Source organism: Apteryx rowi, unplaced genomic scaffold, assembly GCF_003343035.1.
Source record: "Apteryx rowi isolate R43461 unplaced genomic scaffold, aptRow1 scaffold_442, whole genome shotgun sequence".
NCBI lineage: Eukaryota > Metazoa > Chordata > Aves > Apterygiformes > Apterygidae > Apteryx > Apteryx rowi.
In genome coordinates this window covers 622,203-646,226 of record NW_020450697.1, presented here as the reverse complement: position 1 = coordinate 646,226, position 24,024 = coordinate 622,203, and positions in this window count along the sequence as shown.

Here is a 24,024-nt window from a genome sequence, read left to right as displayed (position 1 = left end):
TCCTCCGGGTGCCCGCATCGCCTTCCCTGCGGAGATTTGGGGGCTTTCACCTTTCCTCTCGCACTATTGCAAAGACCACAACAGGAGGAAGACTCTCTGCTTCCTCCCAGGCCTCTCGATACCTTTCGGGATTATCCTGTGGCTCTGCAAAGTGACCTGACCTCTAGTGCACGGTGCCCTTTTTTCCCTCCTTTTTCTCTCTCTCCCTTTTCTTTCTTTTTTTTTTTTTTAACTCTGAGCTCATTTGAAAATTCCAATTTCTATAATAATTTGATGCAGCTGCTAAGATGTTCTTTTTCTTTTGATCACTGTTATTAATGATGTGCTGTAACATATGCAACGCTAGCAATCCGAGCTACTATTTCTTACAAAGATCATTTTGTACTTCCCCCTCATTCTCTTCCCCCTCCTTTCTCCCCCCTCTGATGAAGCTCATATGTTTTAGGAAGTTCATCGCAGAGTTATTAGTCTAAGAATTAGGAAATGTGTGGGCAGCTCCTCCGTGGTATAAAAGAAGTTGGAAAAAGACACCATTCCCCTGTATTCCCAGAAGAAGGATATTGGCTTTATTTTTGGTCCTGAGTTTACTGCTAAATATTTTCTGGTTCATTCTTAATGTCATCCTTTGTAACTTATTTGCTTCAGTGTTTTGATAGGGTTGAGGTTTCTAGCCTATTATTTTTTTTTAATTTCATGAATGCTACCAGGCCAGTTTATGATCTCAGTTATGTAAATGCAAATCCGAGTTAACTCCACAGGAGTCTGTGGATTTGCCCCAGCTTTGTAGCGCTGTAAATAAGACCGAAACATGAAAACCAAGGGGCTGATTTTGCCCCCGGTTCGAGCTGTTCGAAAGCAGTTCGACTAAAATTGGCGTATTTATGCCCGCACGAGGCAAGAGGCTCCGGGGCCGCGTTCGCCGGCGGGGGGCAGCGGGGGAACCGCGCACGTGCACGGGAGGGGCTGCTGCGGCGGCGGCCACCGTGCACGACCGAATATACAGGCAGAGCCGCAAAATCCACGGATGGGTGCATTTTTTTCTTTGCCTCCTTTCGGTGCTACTCGTTTATATACATAAATACACGATCGGGGGTATTTTTAGCCTTCCGGCAACGGCGTAAAGGGAGAGGGGAGGCATGGCCGAGGATGCACGCGTAGCGGCGAGCTTCGCTAAACGGCTTTTTATTCGCGAGGCTGTTTGCAGAAGTTTGCACGCCCTACATCGCTCCCCCCCGAGCCGGAACGGAGCAGCCACGAGAGCAAATAAACCAGGCTGCGATTCCCAACCCCCCCCCCCCSCCCAGCCCCTCCCCACCACCTTCTTTTCTTTTTTTAATTGCTTCGCTATACGGGCGAAACAGGTGCTGAAATGTGAAACCCTGCTGAGGGATTTCCTCTGCAGAACAGCTTGGTGCTAGCGCGGACCTAAAGTTAGACGCGCTTCCAGCGCCGCATGCAAAAACACCCGCATCTCCCAGCGAAAGGGGACCCGCGCCGCTGACTGTCGGCAAAACAGCATCCTGCCGCTTTAAGAAAAAATAAACTAAAATATGAACTACCAAAAACCCTGCCATTTCCAGCCTGGGCTTGATTAATGATTTTTCTATCTAATAAAAGGTTCACAAACCATCTGTTTTTCTCCCTAATGCCTTGCCCAAAGGTTTTTCGTTCCTATTTCAGGCTTGGGGCCAACTGACATTCCCCTCTTTTTTTTTTCCCAGCCTTGTAAACAAACCCTTCTCTCTTTTTAATCTTCCAGTGCTGTTTCCTACCCATCGTTATGCATATTCATTGCGAGTAAACATTTTTAGTGTCTACACTTAATCTCTTCCACTGGCAATTACTGTTCTATGCTGTTTTGTAATGCAGAAGGGCCAACGCTTTCCCTTCTAATAACAGCTGGGTCGCAGATGGGGCCTGCAGTCATTGTAGAAAATAAAAATTTACAAGATGCCAGTGGAATTTATTTCAGTTTTATGGAGTCACAGGAGGAACCTTTCTGTTATCCGCCTTCAGTGCAATGTGCAGGCGCGAGGCAAGCTTTTGACATTTAATCAAAGGGGGGCTCAGGTAGGGTCTGCGGCAGCGCGGGCACGAAAGCAGGTGGATCCTATTAGGCAGTGCCATGGTTAATTTATCTGCCAGCGATCGGCTCAGGCGCGTGCAGCCAACGCGCGGCACGGCGGAGACGTCTCCTTTAGCATCCCGCTCGCTCGTGCGCGCATGTGCGCTTGCGGCCGGCCCAGGTGCGGCGGGGATGCGGCAGCGGCGGGGATGCGGCAGTGGGGATGCGGTGGCGGGGGTGCGGCGGTGGGGATGCAGTGGCGGGGATGTGGTGGCAGGCATGCGGCAGTGGGGATGCGGTGGCAGGGATGTGGCAGCAGGGATGCAGTGGCAGGGATGCAGCAGTGGGGATGTGGCAGTGGGGATGTGGCAGCAGGGATGCGACGGCAGGGATGCAGTGGCAGGGATGCGGTGGCAGGGATGCGGTGGTGGGGATGCGGCACTGGGGATGCAGTGGCAGGGATGCAGTGGCGGGGATGTGATGGCGGGGATGTGGTGGCAGGGATGCGGCAGCGAGGATGCGGCTGTGGGGATGCGATGGCAGGGATACGATGGCAGGGATGCGACGGTGGGGATGCGGCAGCGGGGATGCAACGGTGGGGATACGGCAGCAGGGATATGGCAGCGGGGATGCCGTGGCAGGGATGCGGGGGCAGGGATGCAGTGGCAGGGATGCGGCAGCGGGGATGCGACGGCAGGGATGCGACGGCAGGGATGTGGCAGCGGGGATGCGATGGTGGGGATGCGGTGGCAGGGATGCAGTGGCAGGGATGCGGCAATGGGGATGCAACGGTGGGGATTCAGTGGCAGGGATGCGACGGTGGGGATGCGACAGAGAGGATGCGACGGCAGGGATGCGGTGGTGGGGATGTGGCAGCGGGGATGAGGTGGCAGGGATGCGGCGATGGGGATGCGGCAATGGGGATGCAATGGTGGAGATGCGGTGGCAGGGATGCAGTGGCAGGGATGCGGTGACGGGGATGCGACGGCGGGGATGTGACGGCGGGGATGTGACGGCAGGGATGCAGCAGCGGGTATGCGGCAGCAAGGATGCCACGTCGGTCCGCAGCGCCGCAGAGCCGAATGCAAACGCCTGCGTGAGAAACGGGCGTCCGCAAGGCTGCGCGGCCACATGCTGCTGCCGGCGGCAGCCCTGCAAAGCGAGGGGCCGCTGTGCCTGCAGCACAGCCCCCGGGGCCTCCGCCGGGGCGGGAGGAGGTGGCCTCAGCGCCCCCGCGGCGCTCAGATGTGCCCGTTCGGCCCCAAAAGGGGCTCGGCGGAGAGCCCGCCCCAGGCGGCAGCGCGGGGCCCCCCTGCACCCGCCTTTCACAGCGTCTCTGACGCCCTTTACCCAAAACAGCAGGTTCTCCCCTGCCGAGGGACCCGCTGGGGCTGCCCGAATTTGCCGAAAGGCGTCTTTCCTCCCCAAAGCGACTCACAAAATGTCCTGGCAGGCGAAGATGTGGATGTGCGTAACGAGATTATGAGCCGAAGCCCTTTAGAGGAAGCTCACGGTAAATAAAGGGCATATTTCTATTTATTGTGCATTGTGTGGAACACTTTTCCCTGCTTTTTTTCTAAGTAGTTGAATGGGAAGGAGATAAATTGAAATTCTCACATCTCTCTTTTTTCCCTTCCTCCTCCGTTACCCATATGCAGAAACAGAAACTTATTGACTCATTCAAATTGATTAGATTTTAGGTGGTGTGTTTTTTATTATTCATGCATTTTCTTCATTTATAAATCTTGGGTTTTCAAGGCTGATTCTCTCTCTACCAAAGGCAACAGATCTTTTCCTTTTTGCAAAGGTTTGTGATTTTTTGCCTCCCAGGGCATCTTGCTTAGTGTACAAGACAAATACAACTTTTATGGGAGAAAAATGGGAAAAGAACAGTCACATCAAAGAGTTTATTATTGCCTGACAAATATTTCCTGAAGCCGGGATTTATGAAAAAAAAAATCTATTAAAGTATGTGGCTTAGTTAAACCTTTCCCTCCCCCTTTCCATTTTAAAAGATATGATGTTGCTATTTTTATATGCAAACTATGTCCAGAATATTGAATCTGGGACATTAAATACCAGAGATGAAGATCTTAGTAGCTTTTAATGAAGAGGATAAATTCTCCTAACTAGATTTCCCTGTATATTATCCCTCGCCCCCTTTTTCCATCCCTTTCCCTCATTTACAAATTCAAAAGCTGCAAATAAGAAGTTTGCTAATCTCAGTGATGTGCTGTTTCTACTGCAAATATTGGTAAAGATTACCAGTACTAAGTCACAGATTCGTAGGTGGCTTGGCGAGACCCTCCCAGGTTATTTGGTTTGCATATTCCAGCAAGACAAAACGGATCTGGCTAATCCCAGTGTGAGCGGGATCGCTGCGCTGGTCCGGGGCGCCCGGGAATTGCCTGCCTTCCAGGAGAAAGCCCAGGAAAGGGGGACGGCGATGCTAATCACTGCAAACACTGAAAAGTTCTGTGAGCATGGAAAAACTTAGAAGCTAGGAGAAAAAATGAAGCGGGGAAATACGGGGGCAATTGAGGGATAATGATTCCCAAGGGGAACGGGAGGCGAGGGTGCAGGGGGCCCTGCGGCGGCCACGGAGAGTCTGGCCCCTACCCCAAAAGCAACGTTTTGGGGTTTTTTTTTTTTGTTTGTTTGTTTTTAATTGTGCCATACCGAGAAAAAGGCAATAAAGAGACAAACAACAGGCAGTCTCGACACACAACCTGGAATTATTTTTGCTCTGTTACTGCAGAAGCAGCCAGAAGAGGGACCATAGATTAATTAGCATGCTCGGCGCTGACATCACCGCCGACGCTGCCGCGGATGCTTATAAGCCCAAGCGCCGGGCTGTGCCTTCCAGCGCCGTCGCCAGCCCGACGGCGGGGCTGGCGCTCCCGGCAAACGGGCAGCCGCCTTTGGGAAGAGCGCCGGGAACGGCGGAGAATTTACCCTCCCGCAACGCTGTGCTCCGCGCGCCCGGAGAGACCCGTGAAATATTAAAGAGCCGATACGGGCTGCTTGGGGCTCTGGCGCCGAGCATCGCGGGCAAGTGTGGCTTGTGGGCGCTCGCTCCTCGCCCTGCTTCACCAGCTGTCCGGGGGCCACGCGTGCCCAGGGCCGCGCAACGGGATCCGGGGGGATGCAGCAGCGCAGCCATGCCGCGGGAGGTGCAACCTCATCTTCCAAAGCCCGTGAACGGGGGCTGCGTACTCCTGCTGGCAGGCTGCACCGAGAAAGCCCAGGGGCTTGGTGGCCTTGGACCTGCTCACCTGGCGGCTTCCCCTCTGCAAAAGCACTGCTGCGTTCTAGGGAAACTAATTACACCACAGGTTTAAATGACTTCTTGCGTTTTATCTGCAGTATGCATTCTTCTAGCCGTGCACTGTGCGCGTTAACTGCAAGGCGGGGTTATCGGTCCTGTGACAAGTGTCAGGCTCGGCTGCTCTTGGCAAATCTTGGGGGTTATAAACAGAAAGTGGACCTCCGCACCTCTCCCTGCAACAAAAACCTTTCCACCGCTGTCAGCGTGCGGATTTGCACGCTTTAGCAAAGCAACTAATTTAATGTACGTGCTGACTAGTGACGGGGAGGTCTCCTCGGGGAGGGCTCACTGCCCAGGTGATGTGATATAAAGCCACACTCTCTGAAACGAAGAGTACATGGAGGAGATTCGTGGGTTTGAGCGCTTTTCCGGCAGCTGGACCTCAGCGAGACAGAGCCAGTCCTTCTGCAGGGCTGCAGGTTTGGATGCACCTGCTAGACCAGCTACCACCCTTGGTAGCACCCAGCTCTGCGCCTTCGGAGCAGGCTGCATAAAAACACCGTGTTTAGATATTCCAAAACCAGAGGTTTTTCCATTTATCAGTTATGATGTTCAGCCATGGCCAGCTGAGACTAGGAAAAAAATGACATATTTGGCTTCAGGAGGTCTGGATTTGTCCCTGCCTGGAAGATTTCCCCTTGCATGAGAGCAAACCTGCTGCCCTCCATGGGGGCTGGTGTCAGTCGATGCCCATTTCGCAGCCCAGGACACAGGGCAAGGCAGAAACACCCTGATCCAGCATCCCAATTTTTCTTCCTCAAAGTGTTAACAGCTACACTTAATTGCATTTTAAGCACAAGGCTCCATGGTCCTGCTCAAATACTGCTGGCCTCAAGCAACAGTACCCGAACCTGGGAAGCACCAAAACCTGCATCAGTGGCCCAAGAAGAACTTAAGGCCCCAGCATGCAAAGTGAGGGAAAACCACTATTTTGAAGCTTTTCCAGAACCCAGTGCATGAATTTGTGCTCCGTCCCAGCACACACAAGAGGAGAGCGGACCCGTGACCTCCGTGCATGGGGGGTGCCTGTGGCAGGGAAAGTGATGGGGAAAGTCTTCAGAGGATGGTTGGGGTGCACACCTGAAGACCACGGAAAGCAGACAGGCATTAAAAGGAGCTTCAGGAGTGGTTGGTTTTTAGGGCTACCGGTGCAAGAAATGCCGTAGCACTCACCTGCTGCTCCAGGAACCGCTGAAGGGAGCATGGGGGAATGGATCCCATCCATGCCTCCTCCCTTTCTACCACCCATGCGGATTCCAGGCCCAATTTGCCCCACACTTTTTCAGAAAGCACTAAAAACAACAGACATTTCCCTTTCATCCATCTGTAAATGCACAATATCAGAGCAGGTATCGTCAGGTCCTGAAGAGAGATTTGAGGTTTGTTGGCATGTTTTAACTCCATGTCGCATAGTCTTTAGGGTGGTTAAGTATCAGCAAAACCATTGCTATAGAAGGGATGTAGGTGGGAAGGAGAGGCCATGGTGGTCCTTCGCTGTGAGAGGAAATTTCTAGTTCCCAGGGCCGTCAGCAAGGCACAGGCAGCAGCAGAGGACAGGCAGAGGGAGATCCTGCGTGAGACACCTCAACCATCACTCGCAGCTTCCCACCTGGGTGGGCGCTTCACAAAGACGAGGAATTGGCACTAACTACATCAGACTTCCTGCAGTGAGAAGATGCCTAAGGTACCACAAAAGCTTAAGAGCAGCCACACTGGGTCAGATCAGAGGTCCGTCTGCATTAACATGTCTCCAGGTATTTCCCAAAGCAGTGCCTACGGATGAGCTTAGGAACAGGACAGACAGACGCTACTTTTATTGTGCCTGAGGACACTCCCATCCTCTGGCTGTTTCCAGCAGTGTGGCTTTCACCTGAAGGTGGTTTCTAGGTATCTAACAAGCCTTAATGGACTTCCTCTCCATTAATTTGCCCAGTCTCCCACCTAACCCATGTAAACTTCTAGCATCTATTAAATCCTGCAGTGAGAAGCTCATCCTGACATTATTTTAAAACAATTAAATTTAAATAAAAGGAGAAAGTAAACTAAAGCATATATTTGCATATTTCCACTTAAAAGCTTTACTAGGATTTTTAGTGCCTTGAATTGTTCCAGTTTTGCAGATATGAAAAACTGTACATGTATAAACCTCCCCAACATATACACATTTTTACTGACCCAATGGACAACAGCATCTTAAGAGTAATAAAATAAACAAGACCAAAGAAAAAGACCTCAAACCAGGCTGCAAAAAAGTCACTAAATACAGGTCAGGTGAAGGAGACCACTCAGATTCATTCCAGAAATGGTTATTACAAGCTGAAAAGCCACAAAACCTGCCACTTCTTAAAATTTCTTAGTCAAATTGGAACAAAAAAGTAGAAGTGCTGACTCTTTATTTTCTTATTCGTGATTGTTATGAAATGAGATGGTTCTGTCAGCTTATCTCCTTGTACATGTTCCTAGACAGTTCCAAGATACTCTGCCTGCGATTTTCTCTGTGCTGGTTGTTTTTCCCATTCTGCTGGCTGTTCAGCCCATTTATAGCCTTTTGCCTACATAGATGGATAGGACATTTTATTCAGAGAAGGCAAAGTGAGGCTCTAGGAAACTCAGCCTTAATGAGGGTCAGGTGGAGAGAACTGAGGAGCATTTGGAAGAGCGCTAGGGAGAGGAATTTAGGAAGTGGGGATGGTTGCTCTCTGGGGAAGAAAGGACAATAGCAGCAGCTTAATATTATTATACAGAGGAGGGAAAGTATGAGGTGTTAGATAGTGTCTCAGGACCTGAGTTTATTTGCAAATTGCCTAGATCGTGACCTCAGGCAAGCGATGAACAGGGATTCCACTGTACTACTGCAGTGCAAATGCAACATAAGGACGTACTTTTGCCTCAAGATCCTCCAGGTTCAGATAAGATGCACCAGATGGAGATCGACTGGGGAATGCAAGGAAACAACAGGACATTGTTGGTCAGCCTGACAGATAGTGACCTTAACATATCAGGTGACATTAAGAAAAAAGGACCAAAAAGGGTAAGGCTAGCTGTGGGGACATTTACAGGATGGTCTCCCAAGCCTGAGAGAGCACACAAAGGTGGAAGTTTGAAAAGGTCATGGGTGGGCAATGACAGTTGGCAGAAGGATCTGACTGCAAGAATCTGCATTTCAGCTGCTTGACAAGAAAGTCAAAGCAGCTCATAAGGGCCGTGAGTGCAGCAGAGTGATGTTTGGTTGATGCCCAGGAGAGTCAACAGGAAGGATGCTTAGAAACTGTGATCACACCAAAGTAACAATCTCAGAGGACTTACCCTTGTCTCCAGGCTTGGAAAAACATCAGGTTTTAAAACATGATTTAAAATGTTTGTTTAAAACAAGAGCTCTTTCCAGTCTAACCCTTCTTGGGTACAAATCAACTTCTCCAAAATTTGTATGCCTGGGCAGCAAAGATAGGAATTGACTCTAAAACAAGACACCTAAATTTAGGTTCCTACATTTAGGTTTCTTCAGGTGAGAACCGTTCAGGTCAGTCTAAAGTGAACGCTGGCATTTGTTCACCTGAAGAGCTCTTTGGGCTCGATGGGCTGTATTAACTAGATCTCCATTAACTCCAGTGAGAACTGAGGCACCTACTTCACTATAGACACCTGTTTAAGTGTCTCAATCTGCAGACAGCATCCCACCCCAGCTTGCCTTCATCTCTCTCAGTCTTTGGCCCCTTTACCCTCAGGAGGGTGATAAACAGACCCTCCCTTCCCTCTCTTCTAAGTCTGAGTCGGATGATTCTGTTTCAGATAGTTAAAACCTATTTTTCATGGCTCTTCAGCTTTTCATTTGACCCTTTTTGTCTTATCCATTTTCTATAGCATCTTTTTCTGCAAAACCTTTTCTGAAAATCCTTCCAGCGTGCATTTGTGGAACTTCTTCTGGGTGGCTCTGCTATTTCAGCTGCTGCTTCCTCTACTTGCGCTACAACCATTCTTACATACTGCCTGTTTTTCACAGGCCTTTTAGCCTGAGTTGTAATGGCAAATTTTTGACCTTTTCTGGGTTGCTGTTGCATGAGGTCTATCTTTTCCACCACAAACCTGTTAAAAATATGTCTTTTCAGCAGTGTTCTGAATGGATTTGGGCAAAGCAAGAGTGGATTTGACAAGGTCAGGAAAAATGTTGTAGTTCCTGAGAGATGAGATGATGTTAGACTAGACAAAACGTTTAGCTATGTGGAGTTGACATTTTAGAGATGCAATGCAAAAATAACAGCCAGACTTAGATATAGCCCAAGGTATATGGGGGAACCTGCACAGAAGTCTTGTCAGAGGCAATGCTTAGTTTATGGGCTAGAGAGGGAGTTAGAAAGTGGTATGTTCGACAGTGAGGGAGAAAGGCAGATATAACAGTGATTATCCCCTCCTCCAAGCGAAGGGAGAGGGGAAGGCTCGAAGTCCAGGGAACATCAGAGGAGCATTAGAGGCCACTCTGCAAGACTGACTAGGCCTGGTGAAAGCAGGAGGTGACAGAATCAGAGGCCGGCAGAAGACAAGGTAAAAGGAAAGACACGTGCCCAGTTCTGTCAGCTGGCAAGTGAATGACCACAGAGATGGATGACAGGTTCTGATGTTTGTGGCGGGCATATTCAGTCTTTAGTAAAATCATATTCAAAGTGCGATGCTCCAGAGCAAATTTATGATGGAACAGGCAAACGGGAACTGCATGCTATGACTGCAAAACCCATGGGGTCTTAGAAAGAAATGGGAGAATGGAGATGGTGAAGCAATGGGGATTACAGTAGAGTCCCAATAGGCTGAAAGCCTCCATGGAGGCTTATTCAACATTAATTATCAATAAAAGGGATTGGACCAAAGAGGTACTTGGCATAAATAATAGGTTTCTTTTCCTAATAGAAAAGAATCTACAAATTCACAGGTATTCATTCAGGTAAAGCTTCAGACTGCTGTTTTCCTGAGGCTGGTCACATTATTCCACATGATCTTAAGGCCACACCATATAGTCCTTCAATAGCATACAACAGCCCTTGGGTGCTCTTCCCCTTCCACCGCCTGCAGCTGTGGCTAAGGAGAAGCGGGCACTGATTCCCCACAGCTCATTTCCTTCAGACATTAATTCTAAACAGTCAAAAAGGCACTAGAGGAACCTGGTTTATGCAGAAAGGGCTCATGAGCGGTGGATTGCAGAAGCCAGCTTAGCAAGAGCTTTTCTGGAGCTGTTTACCTGGTTTTGATGATCTAGGACATTGAGTTGCTGAATGCTGAAGTGGAGATTGAGGAGGGAGGGGGACTAATCATTTTTAGCAGGAAAATTATCAGTAAATTGTTAGTTGGATACCAAAATAAATGAGTTTCCTGAGATCTATGATTGCATCTTTACGCTAACAATATTCTACATGTCAACCTTTCTTGAAACTGTACATTTTGTTCTCAAAGATATATTGAATAGATTTCTCTTGACAAAGCATGTAGTATTAAAAGTTTTGGAATGTGTTTCCCATGTACGCAACACCATAACAAAAAGAATAAGGTGTTTGAACATGGCAGCTAAATTTGTAGGTGCATAGTTAGATTAATACATTGCTCTGCACTGAAGGACTCTACCCAGCCTACAGTGGGCCAGTTCACTAGTTCTGGAAAAATAAATTCAGAGTAAACTATTTGCTCAAAATGAGTTTCTTGGGGAAAAGTGATGTTTTCTCATCTACAATATATAATTCAGAGGATGATGAAATTTACTGTGCTTCATATCAGGCACTTAAAGCAGGGAAGAAGTTTCTCCAAGAAGGATCCTTTCAGTTACTTCTGGTGCTATTTTCTTCCAGACAGTGTTTCCATTACATTTCTGGGCTTTATACGACATATCAGTGGGCGATTGTTAAGATAAATGTTGCTCCTATCCCATCTAAACATGCATTTATAGGGACTAGACAGCCGCGCGTAATAAGGGCTCTGAAAATGGCCAGACTGTCATAAACTCACTGGAAGAGTTACAGAAACAGTTTGACAGGTGGATTAGCTCTCTCTTAGCTTTGGCTTTTGTGTTCTCATCTCAGGCAATGGTGCAAATATAGTTTATGCTATAAAAGATAAGGGTCATATGCATATAGAGTATCTGCATTATGGCTGGCACACTGTTTGCAGTTGTTTGTCATGGGCCGCTTGCCTGTTAAAAGTGACACTGAAAATATAAAAGGGGTAGCACATAAAATCTGAAGCTAGTTTAGGCAATTTGTCAAAGCTAGAAACATCTTAACAGAGCAGCAACGAGGCAGCAACTTCCCATAGCATCATCCGAAGCAGCTGGAGTTACTTATTGAGAAGAAATCATCCCATAACAGTATATATTTTAACATTTTCTGAAACCAGAATGGTATGTATCAAATGCAAACCCAAAATCAAACCAAAAATATGTATGCAAAATATGCAGCTCTGATATCTTTATTGTTATTATGGACAATATCACAGTATCAATGACATATAAATGAGTTAAGTACAAGCCACAGAGTTCACCTTTGGTCCAAATCCCAAGCATCTCTAAAGATCATGGTTTAAAGGACTTATTTTCTCCATTTTTGGGGGATAAGGATAATTTTTGAGTTTGTTCCTCAAGTGGTATTTACCAGTTTCTAATATCTTGGAGACTGGATTTATTTTTATACTCATCTTTCGTGGTAACCCTGCTTCTCTAAATATTCTTTAGAAACACCATGTCTATTGACAGTGATAGATAGCTAAGGATCATGCAGCCTAAATTCAAGTTTCCCAAAATTATATTCACACATGATTGAAAAATATGCAAGAAACACCCAGAAAATGCCAAAAAGGACACACACAGGGGTAATAATGTGATACTGATAATTATCCATAATTAAAGAGTTGTCAGGCAGGCAGTTTGATAATCTTTGAATTGCATCATTCCTTCCAGTAGCAATGAATACAGAATTTTTTATTTTCTGTCTACTAGTAGAAAATTGTCTGAGATTAGTGAAGATTGAAATTGTTATCATAAAAAGAATCTTCCATAGCCCACGTTAACAGAGCTGGTGATCTCAGTGTATTGGATCATTTTTTTGCTGATCTCTTTGTATATCACAGAAGACAACTCACAACAGGTACCCTTGAGTGAAGTCTCAGAAAAGAATGTAAAGCCTGGATTGGGCTTTAAAATGAGCTCTGTCCACTCCACCTCTCTCCAAAGGTCATCAGTTTAACCTCACCATGGGTCAATGGTTCCGTGGAGGATGCTGAGGGGGAGGAAACAGAATGATTTTATGACTCGCTGAGGAATGTCAGCACAGCTTCTTCAAGAAGGGTGTTTTGTAGAGATTAAGACTGGTAGTGATTGAAATTGTACTGGAGGGTGTCATGGATGAATTTAGTGCCAGGAGCAAATGAAGCAACTGGTACCTACATTTTGCAAAATTGCACAGCCTACTAGAGCATAAAACACTAGATTCAGGAGCAAACAAAGCCAAGAGAGCCTGCAAAAGCATTGGCAGAAATGTGATTGATTTTGTACTGATAAAAGAATGATGGGTGTGTGCAATGTCTCTTTGAAGGACTTTCTCTGAAGAAAATATCTTATAATTCCACAAACTTATCATCTTCAATGTCAAACAACTTCGGGAGAAGAATGAGCTGTGAAATCCAGTCAGATACAACAACAAGGCTCTAGACAAGCAAGAGGTAAAAAGCACGAGAGGAATGCAGCTCAAGAGTGCGCAGGGTCCTGCTTGCAACTAAGGAATGGCCCCAAAAGACTCAGATCTGAGGTGAGTTAATCAAGATATATGAGAAAGGAAGAGATGTAAGAATCCTAGAAATCAGAAAATACCCTCCACTGAGACACTGAGAAACACAAGTAAAGGGCAAGGAGAGGTTTGTAAGCAGCTGTGTCCAGACATACCAAACCCTGCAGAAAAGGCACGAGGTGAAGGTAGAGAGAAAGGATTGTCTCAGAGGACTGACGTGCCTAGGAGTGTGCAAGCTGAGACAGGCATGCAGGACACTAAGGCTGGAAAAACACGATGACAGACTCCATTAGGGGCAAGGAAGGCTCCTTGCCTTCCACATAAAAGGCAATAAGGAAAGGTGGATTTCATGGTACCAGAAGTTACACGAATGATTGATAGAAAAAAGGGAGGTATTTAGAGGTGGAATCTGTAAGGCTGACAGGGCTGGAAGATGAGAAACAGAACGTCTTTCAAAACTCAAGAAACACAAAAGCCAACCCAGAAATGCATGGTGCATTAACACTATTGATCGACCAGTTGTCTGTGCTACCAGCAAAGAAGAAGATATTAATAAAAGATGGAAAAAGGTGGCCTGAAAAAGTAAGCAGGATAGTCTTCTTCAAAAGTGATTAACAGATTTTCTTTAAAAGATTCAAAACACAGACAGAAGAAACTCATGCAATCCTATCTGAGAAGTTTCCAGTGAGATAGTGCAACAAGTCCAGGCAGGGTGTGACAGTAAAAGTGGATGACTATTTCACTGACTTAAAAAACAAAGTATAAAACTGACTTCAGTCTAAGGGGTGAAATAGCGATTCCAGCCAATTCCAAAATTTCAAGAGGTTGATGATCAGCAGGTGGTAAAACCATTATTCCTTTCACAAGCACCTTCCCTCTGTAGCTGCAAAAGGGCTCTCAAGGACAAGGAAGAGTGCAATGGACTGCGAGAGCAGGATGCGTACTGTCTCTCACTGAAACCAGGGAGGAAGGATGGGTATCTCCTGTTGGGGAATTCTGTTGATCTATTGTAAATGCTTAGGAACATCTCTATCATCCTGGGTGTGTATGTTTGGGAAGATGAAGCAAGAGGAAAGAATATGATGGAGAACTTTATTAATAAAGGGCAGTTGCATGTCTAATTTTGTGTGCACTGCACTGAAAAATTGTTGCTCGCTATCTAAAACATGTTCCTAATTTAAAAGAAGAAAAAGAAATAGACTGAAGAGTGGGAAAGCAGAAAATCAGGCAGAATCCTGGAACTACCTATAATCTACTATTATAAATAACAAATGTTAAAGCAGAAAATGATACGAGTTTTTTTATCTGTCCTGTACTTACAAACTTTTAGCAGTGAGTACAGAGAAACAAGCTAGTTTTGCTTTTTAATTTTACTTCTGGAAGTGCTCTTATTGAACAAGGTAACTGCAAAAAGAATGTTTTTCCTTCGTTAGACAAAGAGTGGATTTGGTGCCTAGCTATAACAAAAGAGTTTTCTTTTATGTGATATAGTAGTATGATCGCTGGCCATGTATTAACACACAACACAAGATCAGCTGCAATCTGGACTGTTTGTTTGCAGTCTTTCTTAAAACTAAAGCTCATTTCTATTGTTGGCTCTGACAGGGCTTCTATTCTGCTCCATGTAAATCAGTGGCAAGGCTGCCATTGGCTTTGCTGGAGCACTACAAGCCCATAATGAAGCTCTGCATGAAATGAATCTCATTCTCCTCATTTCAGTACAAATAGGAAGAACAGCATTTATACTCAGTTTGTGCAAAAAAGCCTGTTTCGTACAATCAGTTGGGCAACTTTGCATTTGGCACCATCCAAGCACATAATAAATAACAATTTCATGACTCCAGAGTTGTAATACATGGTTTCTACGCAGCAGTGCAGAAGGAATATCAAATCAAATTGTAGGGCAAGTCAAATTTTAATCCACTCCTATTGATAATCTCTAAGAACACTGCAATGATCTTTCAAATGAGAGAGTGGTCCTCTAGGACCAACAGCTACAAGACTGTCACCTGAACAAGGCTGTCACCTGGACTTCTAAACACACACACACACACACACACATACACGCAGGGACACACGCAAGTAGTACAAAACACCACATTGTCTGAATTTAGGGTTCAGAGACTTACCGAAGTTGGTGCTATCACTCCGGAGGAAAGCAGCAGGAGGCCACCAGCTCTGCCTGCTAACTGCAGTGGGCTGCAGAAACAACGAGCCGACAAAGAAGAAAATCTTGTACCTGGCTTTTTTAACACAGCTCCCTACCATGCCATGTTTCTACTAGAGCTAGCTACAAAACCAAAACCAAAAACCACCATTAACATCTTGTTATGTAGAAACTGTCACTGCTTCCAATGTTTACCATATATTCACCAATAACATCAAAAGATGACGAAGCAAGTTCATCTCTAAGCAAATATTTTTATAAAATAGCAATACATTTACCAACTTTGCTAATACATCCATGTGCTGTGTTCTTTGTACACTACAGCTTAACACAGGGAATTACCATTAAGCCAGTACAGCTTTACATGCTGTTTCCTTATTCAAGAGGAATCTACAAGTAAACTGGTCTTATTCCAGGATGAGTGCCCAAATGCATCTTTACACCATCCTTTCACTGTATTTATACTCTTCCTCTTGTGATGCAGACCTTCTAAAGTTATCATATGAGAACATAACTCTTCAAATTTATTTTTTTTACAATGGTTAAACTGCTCCAGATCATTTTCAATAATATGTTAAACACATGTGCTGTCCCCAGTTGATTTACAATGCAGCTGTGACATGAATCAATGCTGCACTGGGGATGAGGATGTGCTACAGGACCTCTCCAGGTCCTCTCAGACTACTTTTTATTATCTGGCCAGAGTAGACACAGAGTTTGGCAAGGTAAGGGTCTATGAAGGTAACTGCAGATTGCCGTGGTAGGTGGTTGTGCTCTGCTATGTGATCATTAAGGAGTGCACTTTTTTTTCTTCTGCCCATTTCACTTTTGTATTTCCCCATCAAAAAATATACTTTCAAAAGAGCTACAGAAAATCATCAACATAGTAAAACAATTCATATGATGAATGATAGGAATTTTTTCCCCATTTTGACACACTCAAATGTTTGTTATGTGTTGGCCTGCCCATTAAAAGCAGCCAGTATCTCTTGACATCTGTACTACATAGCCAGCCTTATGCTAATAACCAACTCCACTAACACAACCGCTGCTGCAATATCCACATTCTCAGCCATGCACTCATATAGATTGCGACTTTTTTCCTGGCACAACTTGTACTTTTAAAAGTAGCAGCAGAACTCCGAGCCGCGCCGAAGCCTAAAAAGAGCTGGCACGGGCTGTAAAGGGGCCCTGGAGTCCCCTTGCTGCAGCAGGGCTGTGTCACGCACATGGGCCACCTTCTCACCCCTTGCTCTCGCTGCTATAGGCCACGCAAGCTGCCGAGCTTTTGTTGATGTTTTCTTTAAATATTATTTTGTGCTTTTGGCATGATGATGAAACTGTAGCAACCAGCTGGCACTGCATCTCCCCTTTGATTGCAGCATTGATTGTGCTCCACATGCCCTTCGCATCCTCCTCCTCCTCGGTTTGCTACATCACTGGAGCTGATTGCTGTGGCCACTCATAGAGAAGGTTTGGCAGCTGCAAGACCCAGATGCCAATTTCTTTCGGCAGTGGCCTGTGGGTGTCAGCTTGTCTCCCTGTTTGGCATTTCCTCTGGCAATGAAACCTGTTCTGTGTCAGTGTGTAGTCTGCAGAATGAAAAAGTTATCATTAAAATACATCAGAGAGAAACATGTAGAGACTGGAAGGAAAACTCATTTGAAGTTTACACGGGAGAACAAAGATGCAGGTCTATCTTTGAACCTAGGGCTCGCCCCAAGCCACCTCTACCATGGCTGCAGCAAACAGCAGCAAAAGCGGCTCCAACACCATGTCTGTGACAGGTGAGCTGGCAGAATGGCTCATCCTACATCCATTTCTTGGTTAGACTTGTTTATATGTGGGTCTTGCTTAATTATATAGGATCAGGTTGTGTCCTGATGCTGCCCTGCAAAAGGGAAGAAGAGAGACACAATTCCCCCATACACGCTCTGTCGCACACAGTATGGCATCGGGCTCTCTGTGGGGCAGCTTTTTGGAAAGCTGCCTGCCATATCCAGTAACCCTTCAGCCACCTTCTCTTTGCCAGCAACTCGGCTGTGGCTTGACACCGTCCACTTCAGGGGCCACCATGGTTCTCCACCGAAGGAAATCTGATTCCTGGGGCTGATGTGCAAAGCACTTCAAATTAATATACTGCAGCTACTGTTGCTGTGTGGCTGCTATAGGCTGCCTCTTCCAGCAGCCATAAGATTAACATCTCCTCGTAGCTAAATAGCTGCACCTTGCTGCTGTGTCCAGCAGCAGCTGTAGTGTCCATCAGCACGGCAGAAGTTGGGGACCTCATTCCTAGTGAGGTGCTATGGTGCCCATCACAGCAGCAGAAATTGAGGACCTCACTCCAGGCTCTGGATGGAGAAGCAGGTAGGATACAGAGCATGTCTATGCGTGATACCAAGCCTGCCTTAAACAGCTGAAGGTGGGAGGTTTGACACCATGACTGGAGATTTGGGTTGGAGTGGCAGGAAAAAGGAACAGGTAGGGAGCATAGCGGTGGGGGTCTTCATTTGGGGAGCTGCAGGATGGGCCATGAGGGTGAGATGGAGACAGCATGGAGCAGGGTCCTGGTGTGGAAAACAAGATAGTATGCGTCCAAAGTCCAGGGAGCTGCTACTGCTGCTGCAGCTCTTGGTGACGCCAACGTGAAGTCAGGCTGGAACAGCGTTGTGGGACGCAGCTTCAGGCTGGCCTGAAACAACTGAGAACCAAGTTGCACTTGTCAGAAATCTGGAATCTGTTCTCATCTGCCCCATGGCGGGAAATCTGTCTTCCAGCCTTTGCAATGACAGCTTTTATCCTCTCTGCACCTCTGCCTGATTCCCTGTGAGTAATTGCTAATACCAGTGAAAATGTGAAAACGCTATTATTGAAAATGTTCAGATTGTTGAAATGGATCAAGCTCTTGTTTGGTGTATCGTTAATGATCTTCTCAAATGTGTTGACATTTTCAAAATTTGAAAYATTTTCTTTTTTCTATCTTCATCATCTTTCTGTGTTTTTGTTGTCACTGAAGCCAATGAAATAATACAAAAGTTTTCAATTTGCTTTGAAAATATTATTTTTGACAACGTTACAAATGTGGAAATCAGTAACAGAGAGGGCTAAGGAAAAAGGAAAATAAGCCCTATATAGTAAGGCTATTATTATCTACATAATTAGGATAGTATTCTGTATTAAAAGGAAAAATGTATTTAAAACCAAAGTTTGGGGAAAAGACCTTTTCAGAACAATGTTTTAATCAGAAAAACTTGCTTACCAAAATACAAACAAATGGCAGGACTGGTTTGGTATTTTTGCAGTGATTTTCCTCTACATATTTGAAATTTACTTATTTAATGACAGAGCTTTGCATGTCACATTAATCCAAAATATCAAATACTAAAAAGTGAATTGAATTTTATTTTGCACATGAATCTTTTAAAATGCACCCATACCCTAAAAACAATAAAAAAGATCAATGAAATGAGCCCTGAACATACTGTTTCTTTAAATAGCATTTTAAAGTCAATTTCTCAGTTAATTAAGGACTAAATAAGGATCTTTGCCTTCTTGGAGCTGGTAATACTGATAATCAGAGAAAGGAAGTCATAAATGGAAACCTGATTATTTTCCCAATGAAACTGAGGGGGTTTTGCTGCCAACTTCAGTAACAAAAAATCTGGGCCTTAACCATTTGCTCAGATAATTTGCAAATGATAACTTGGTGCCTTTTATATGGTTAAAATAATGACTGGATTGCAATCTCCAGCAATTAAAAATTCTGCTTTTCTCAAGCTAAGCCTTCAGATTTTATTTTGTTTATAAAAATCCAATTCATATTCCTTTTTCATGTTTAAATTCCTACAGAAATTCTTACCACACATCCCTGAAACGGATATGCCTGAGGTTTAACACTCCTTCGTACAGACACTAGATATGTCTCTTCATTGCCTAACACTTTTAAAATAACACACAACTGTGCAGAGTGCAGCAGATTTGCTGGTCCCGTGTCAGGAAAGCAGATTTAAAACCAGCCTAGGTAGCCTGTGGACAACCTGGAGCTCCTAGGGACATTGCTCAGTGGTGCAGCGATAGCTTCACAGCATCCTCGTGTCCTTCCCCAGGTCCCACCAGGTGCGTCCATGCCGCAGTGGTGGAAACCATCAATCACAGCTGATGTCGCAGATCCCGGGGTGAGGAAGAGCATGGAAGAGGGTGATGGCCAAGCCCTCCGTGTCCTCAGTACCACCAGGCCATCTGCAGCAGCACAAGCAGGAAGCTCTGCCCTACCGTCCCATTGGCCCAGATATAAACAGTGCTCACGCATCGTGTCCCATCCTGGTGTCCACTATCCAGAAAGATGGAGAAAATCCAGGGAAAATGTGCAAGAGTGACTACAGGGCTGGAAAACCTGCTTCGCAGGCAAAGACAAAGAGCTCCAGCTGGCTGCGTTATCAAACGTGCAGGGGACTTGCGAGGAGGCGTGACCTGGTCGCAGTCTACGGGGACCGAACCGCAGAGGAGAAATTTGACAATGGGAAGAACTCATACAGCAAAAAAAATAAGGCTGAAAATCAGATTTAAACTAGGAATAAGGCATATTTTAAACAATGAGTCTACTTAACCATTGGAACAACTTACTGCTCATCACAGGAAATTTTAGTATTGCAATTACATTTTTTTCCTCCTAAAACACTTGCTTCTGGGATCCAAGGGGAGACCGGCATTCTGCCTTAGATCAAACCAAATGACCCCAAAAGGTCCCCTGAAATGCTCAACTCTACACCAAGGAATTGAATTTAAGCCAAAATATTTAAATGCCATTATACCCTTTAGCTGATGTGTGCAAAACAGGCATAGACCAGATTTAGCCTTGTCTTCCATGAGGGTAAATAATCATAAACTTTATGCTGAAAGGGGTGGAGAGCCAGGCTAGCTGTGAGGTAGCTGTAGGACGACTGTCTTGCACAAATCATGCAGCAATTTGGTAGTGGCTGGGGGTGAAGAAACACAGGAGACTGTATTCCTGGTGCTCCGATCTTGCCGCTAGTGAACACTTCCTCCAACTCTGTAACCTGGTCAGCCTTCTGTGCTGGAGTAAATCAGCCCCTTTGAAGTCAATAGGGCTATTTCACACTAGCATCTAATTTTTTCTTTTGTGACTATTATAAAAAAAAAAACACCCTCTCTGGATTTTATTTTGTTGTTTTATCTTTACCTCTTAACATTTAAAGAGGCATGGAATACAGCTCATAATTTTCACTTGCTAAATTAAAGTCCTCCCAGCAACACCGCAGCTGGATTCCTTTTGCATTTCTAGCACAAACTGTTTGGAACAGGGACCTTCTTTTCATTCTGTATACAAGCACTGTCTAGCACAACAGGGCTGACAAATTTAGGCACTCAAATAAATAAGTAATAATAATGCATCACTGCACTGTAGTAGAGGAACACAAGCTAACTGCCGTCTTATTGGCACAACAGTCGTGTCCTCACTCGAGATGGCAGGACATCAGCAGGCAGGTAAGTTAAGTACTTCCCCGCTGTTCAGTGATCCAGAGTAAATACGGATTAGATTAATAATTGCCAAACCCAAAAAGAAAAGAAAAGAAAAAACAAACAAACAACATTATCATTCTGCTTTAGGTAGAAAGAGGAGAGCAATAAATGCTCCAAGAACTATGACAGCAAAGAACAACTGAACAACAAGAAGTAAAAAGGCATAATTTAAAGACTATAAAGACATTTTTCAGCAATACCAGATAAATAGATATTGCTACAGCTAATGAACTGGCTCACTGGAAAACTGCCTTCCAACTGCAGGAGCAAAGTTAATGGTTGGGAACCTTCCCATGTCCTTGATACAGGCGTGAATCCTCTGCTTACAACAGAGGGATTTCTGTGTGAAGCCACGGGGGACATCCCTCGCTCCCCAGAAGTAGGCTGCTCCATCCCTCTTCCCCCTTTGCCTCGCCTGAGCATACTGCAAAAGAAGCGGGGGAAACAAGTCAAGAACTCAGAATCTGAGTGAAATTAATTAACATTATGGCTCAACAATGTGTGCCAATTAAAAGATATGTCGGTCCAGGTTTTGTTTGATGAGAAGAAGAGACAGTGCGGAGAATGCCATAAATCAGGGAGGAAGTGTGAAATGAGATGGGGTAGACTCTGCACAGTACAGATTTGGAGTTGCTCATGATAATCTGTGAATTCTGTGCCTTGACCATGTTATTGTGATGTTTATTGTAACCACAACAGTGAGTGAAATCAACAGCGGCTCCCTCAAACACAGGGGCAAGGGAGAAAAATGGAGACATCTACGTCAGCAAACACTTGGAGGACGAGGTAAGAGCCAAGAAACTTGTGGTCGCAACGCTATCGTCCCCATTGCAGTTGCCTGATAGGTTTCCTCAGGAAAGACTTAATCCCAAGAAAGGAGTGGGAATCAGCAGGGTTAGAGGACTGAAAACATCCAAACTCCCTTGAGGAGCTCATTGAGACGGATACATGAGTTTTGAGACTGCAAACTCAAACTTGCCAAATGGGACCCTTGGAGAAGTTATGCATACTGGGGTCCTCTCCAGAACATTGGTTAAAATATTAAAACTCACAGTTTTCTAATCTTTTTGCTTTTACACTGTGTGTTCTTTCTTCTTTCAAGATTAAACAACACTTTAAGTCTGTTTTTGGTCACTGTAATCCCTTGTTTCCCTTAGGTCACTGAAGAGAAAAATTGCAGATGCGTGACCCCAGTTGGGTTTGGAGACAGTTGTGGTTAATATCCCAGACACCATAGTGCAGGGATTGGGGCTAGGAAGCGGAAAACTCCTGATTTCCTGTCGCAGGAGGTGGAAAAGCACGAGTCTTGTGACCTGATGGGGGTCCCAGAAGGTCTAGAGAAGGATTTCAGCAGCATCTCCCACAAACACACACGTTACCCTTTTTCTCTTTCTTTCTCTTTCTCTCTCTCACACACAAAAACAAGCACAAAGGCATATATTTAATACTTTGAAATCTATGTGCATATATACACACACATACACTGTTATTTTTGTAATGTTTGATATAAATTGTTAAGAATAACAGCTCAGGACTTTCTACCTATGGTAAAATTGTGTAAATCTAGTTTAAAATGTGATTTTTCCTCTAAACAGGGTCCTGAAATAATAGCAGGTCTTTAAAAAATAGATTCTGGCAGTTAGTCTGGGCCTGGGAAAGGACAAAATTCCTCTTTGACTGGGACTGTGCTTGCAAACACAGATCTCCCCACCAGCTTTAGCACAAGCGTGGGCAGCTCCCTGAGGAGGAGATGTCACGGTGACCACAGCGAAGGCAGAGGGAACTTTTCGAAGAGTCTGGAAAAGACAGGAGAAATATTTCACACATTGCGTGTGTCTTTGTCTTGTCACTCCAGCCCACTACTCTGGAATGAAACTTAGCGTCAAGCACAATGACAGACACTGGGGAGCCATCCAGCACACGAACGCCTCCTGAGGAACCGCCTGGTGCCAGTGCTGGATGCCAGCCTCGGAAAAGCTGGGATATGGTGGAATAGTCCCAGTACCCGAAAGTTTCTGCTCTTTCCTTCTCCACAGACTGTGTGCTAAAGGACCTAGAGCTGAGGGGAAGGAATGTATGAAATTGGGAGCCCGTGGGGGAGAAAAGCACAGCCACAGCACTACTGTCCTGGCCAGGAAAACGATGCTTGTCCATCTTCTCAGCTAATAACATATAGCGTGCTTTATGATTCAAGCATTAATGTAGGAATTGCTTCTATACCATATGAGAAAATGCAGTACGGGTGAGTGAGTAAGGCCCTGGCATGGGAACAACGAGATTCAGGTCCCCCTTCTAGCCTGCTACTGGCCTCATGTGTCATTTTACCTATTTCTCCTCCAGTAATTTCTTGATCGATATGGTTGGTTTAGTCGTATGATTTGTAGAGGAAAATGTTGTCTGCCTAGGGAAAACGCACAGCCATGAAGTAAGCCAGAAACAAAATTATAGTAAGGATTAGGTATGGCTGGAACGGGACTCCACAAAAGGAGCATTTTGCAGGGTCACAGAATCATGATATCCCTGAGAATTAAACCATTCAGCTAGCGTTTCAGGCCTAAATTCCCAGTGGTCACTTGGAAGTGGATCTCAGTGCCTCAACAGGCTTTTAGGAGTTTCCAAGGATTAGGTTTAATCAGTGATCTGAAGTAATTTAATATATTTCCAGTGCTCTCTTCTTTAATACTTAATGACTGATGATTAGGTTTGTGTATCAGATCTGAAATCTGCAAGTTATGTGGCAATTAATGTTTGAAGTACTCTGTAACTTCAAATGTAATGATCATATTTGCAAAGTAATTACAGAATATATGTGCCTAATAAATAATAACACTTAGCACTTGCACAGCACTATTCACCTGAGGAGCTCCAAATGAGCAAGTACCAAAAATAATGGAAGCATTTCAAATGCAAGGCAAGTTGTCAGTGACACAGCTCGTAAGAAGCGATGCAAGAGGTTTCATGCAGTCAAAGCACCATGCACGTAACTGGTTCGGTCTCCCAGGCTGCACATGAAGCAGGTGACCAAACACGTTCGCTCTGTTTTATAGGGAAGATGCAGCTCCATGAGTGTTTTTTCCAGGTTAAATGCAGGGTGAAACGCCTCGCCTCGCTCAGGAGTCTCGCAGCACGGACGCGGCGGTGGCCACTGCCATCTCCAAACTCCATC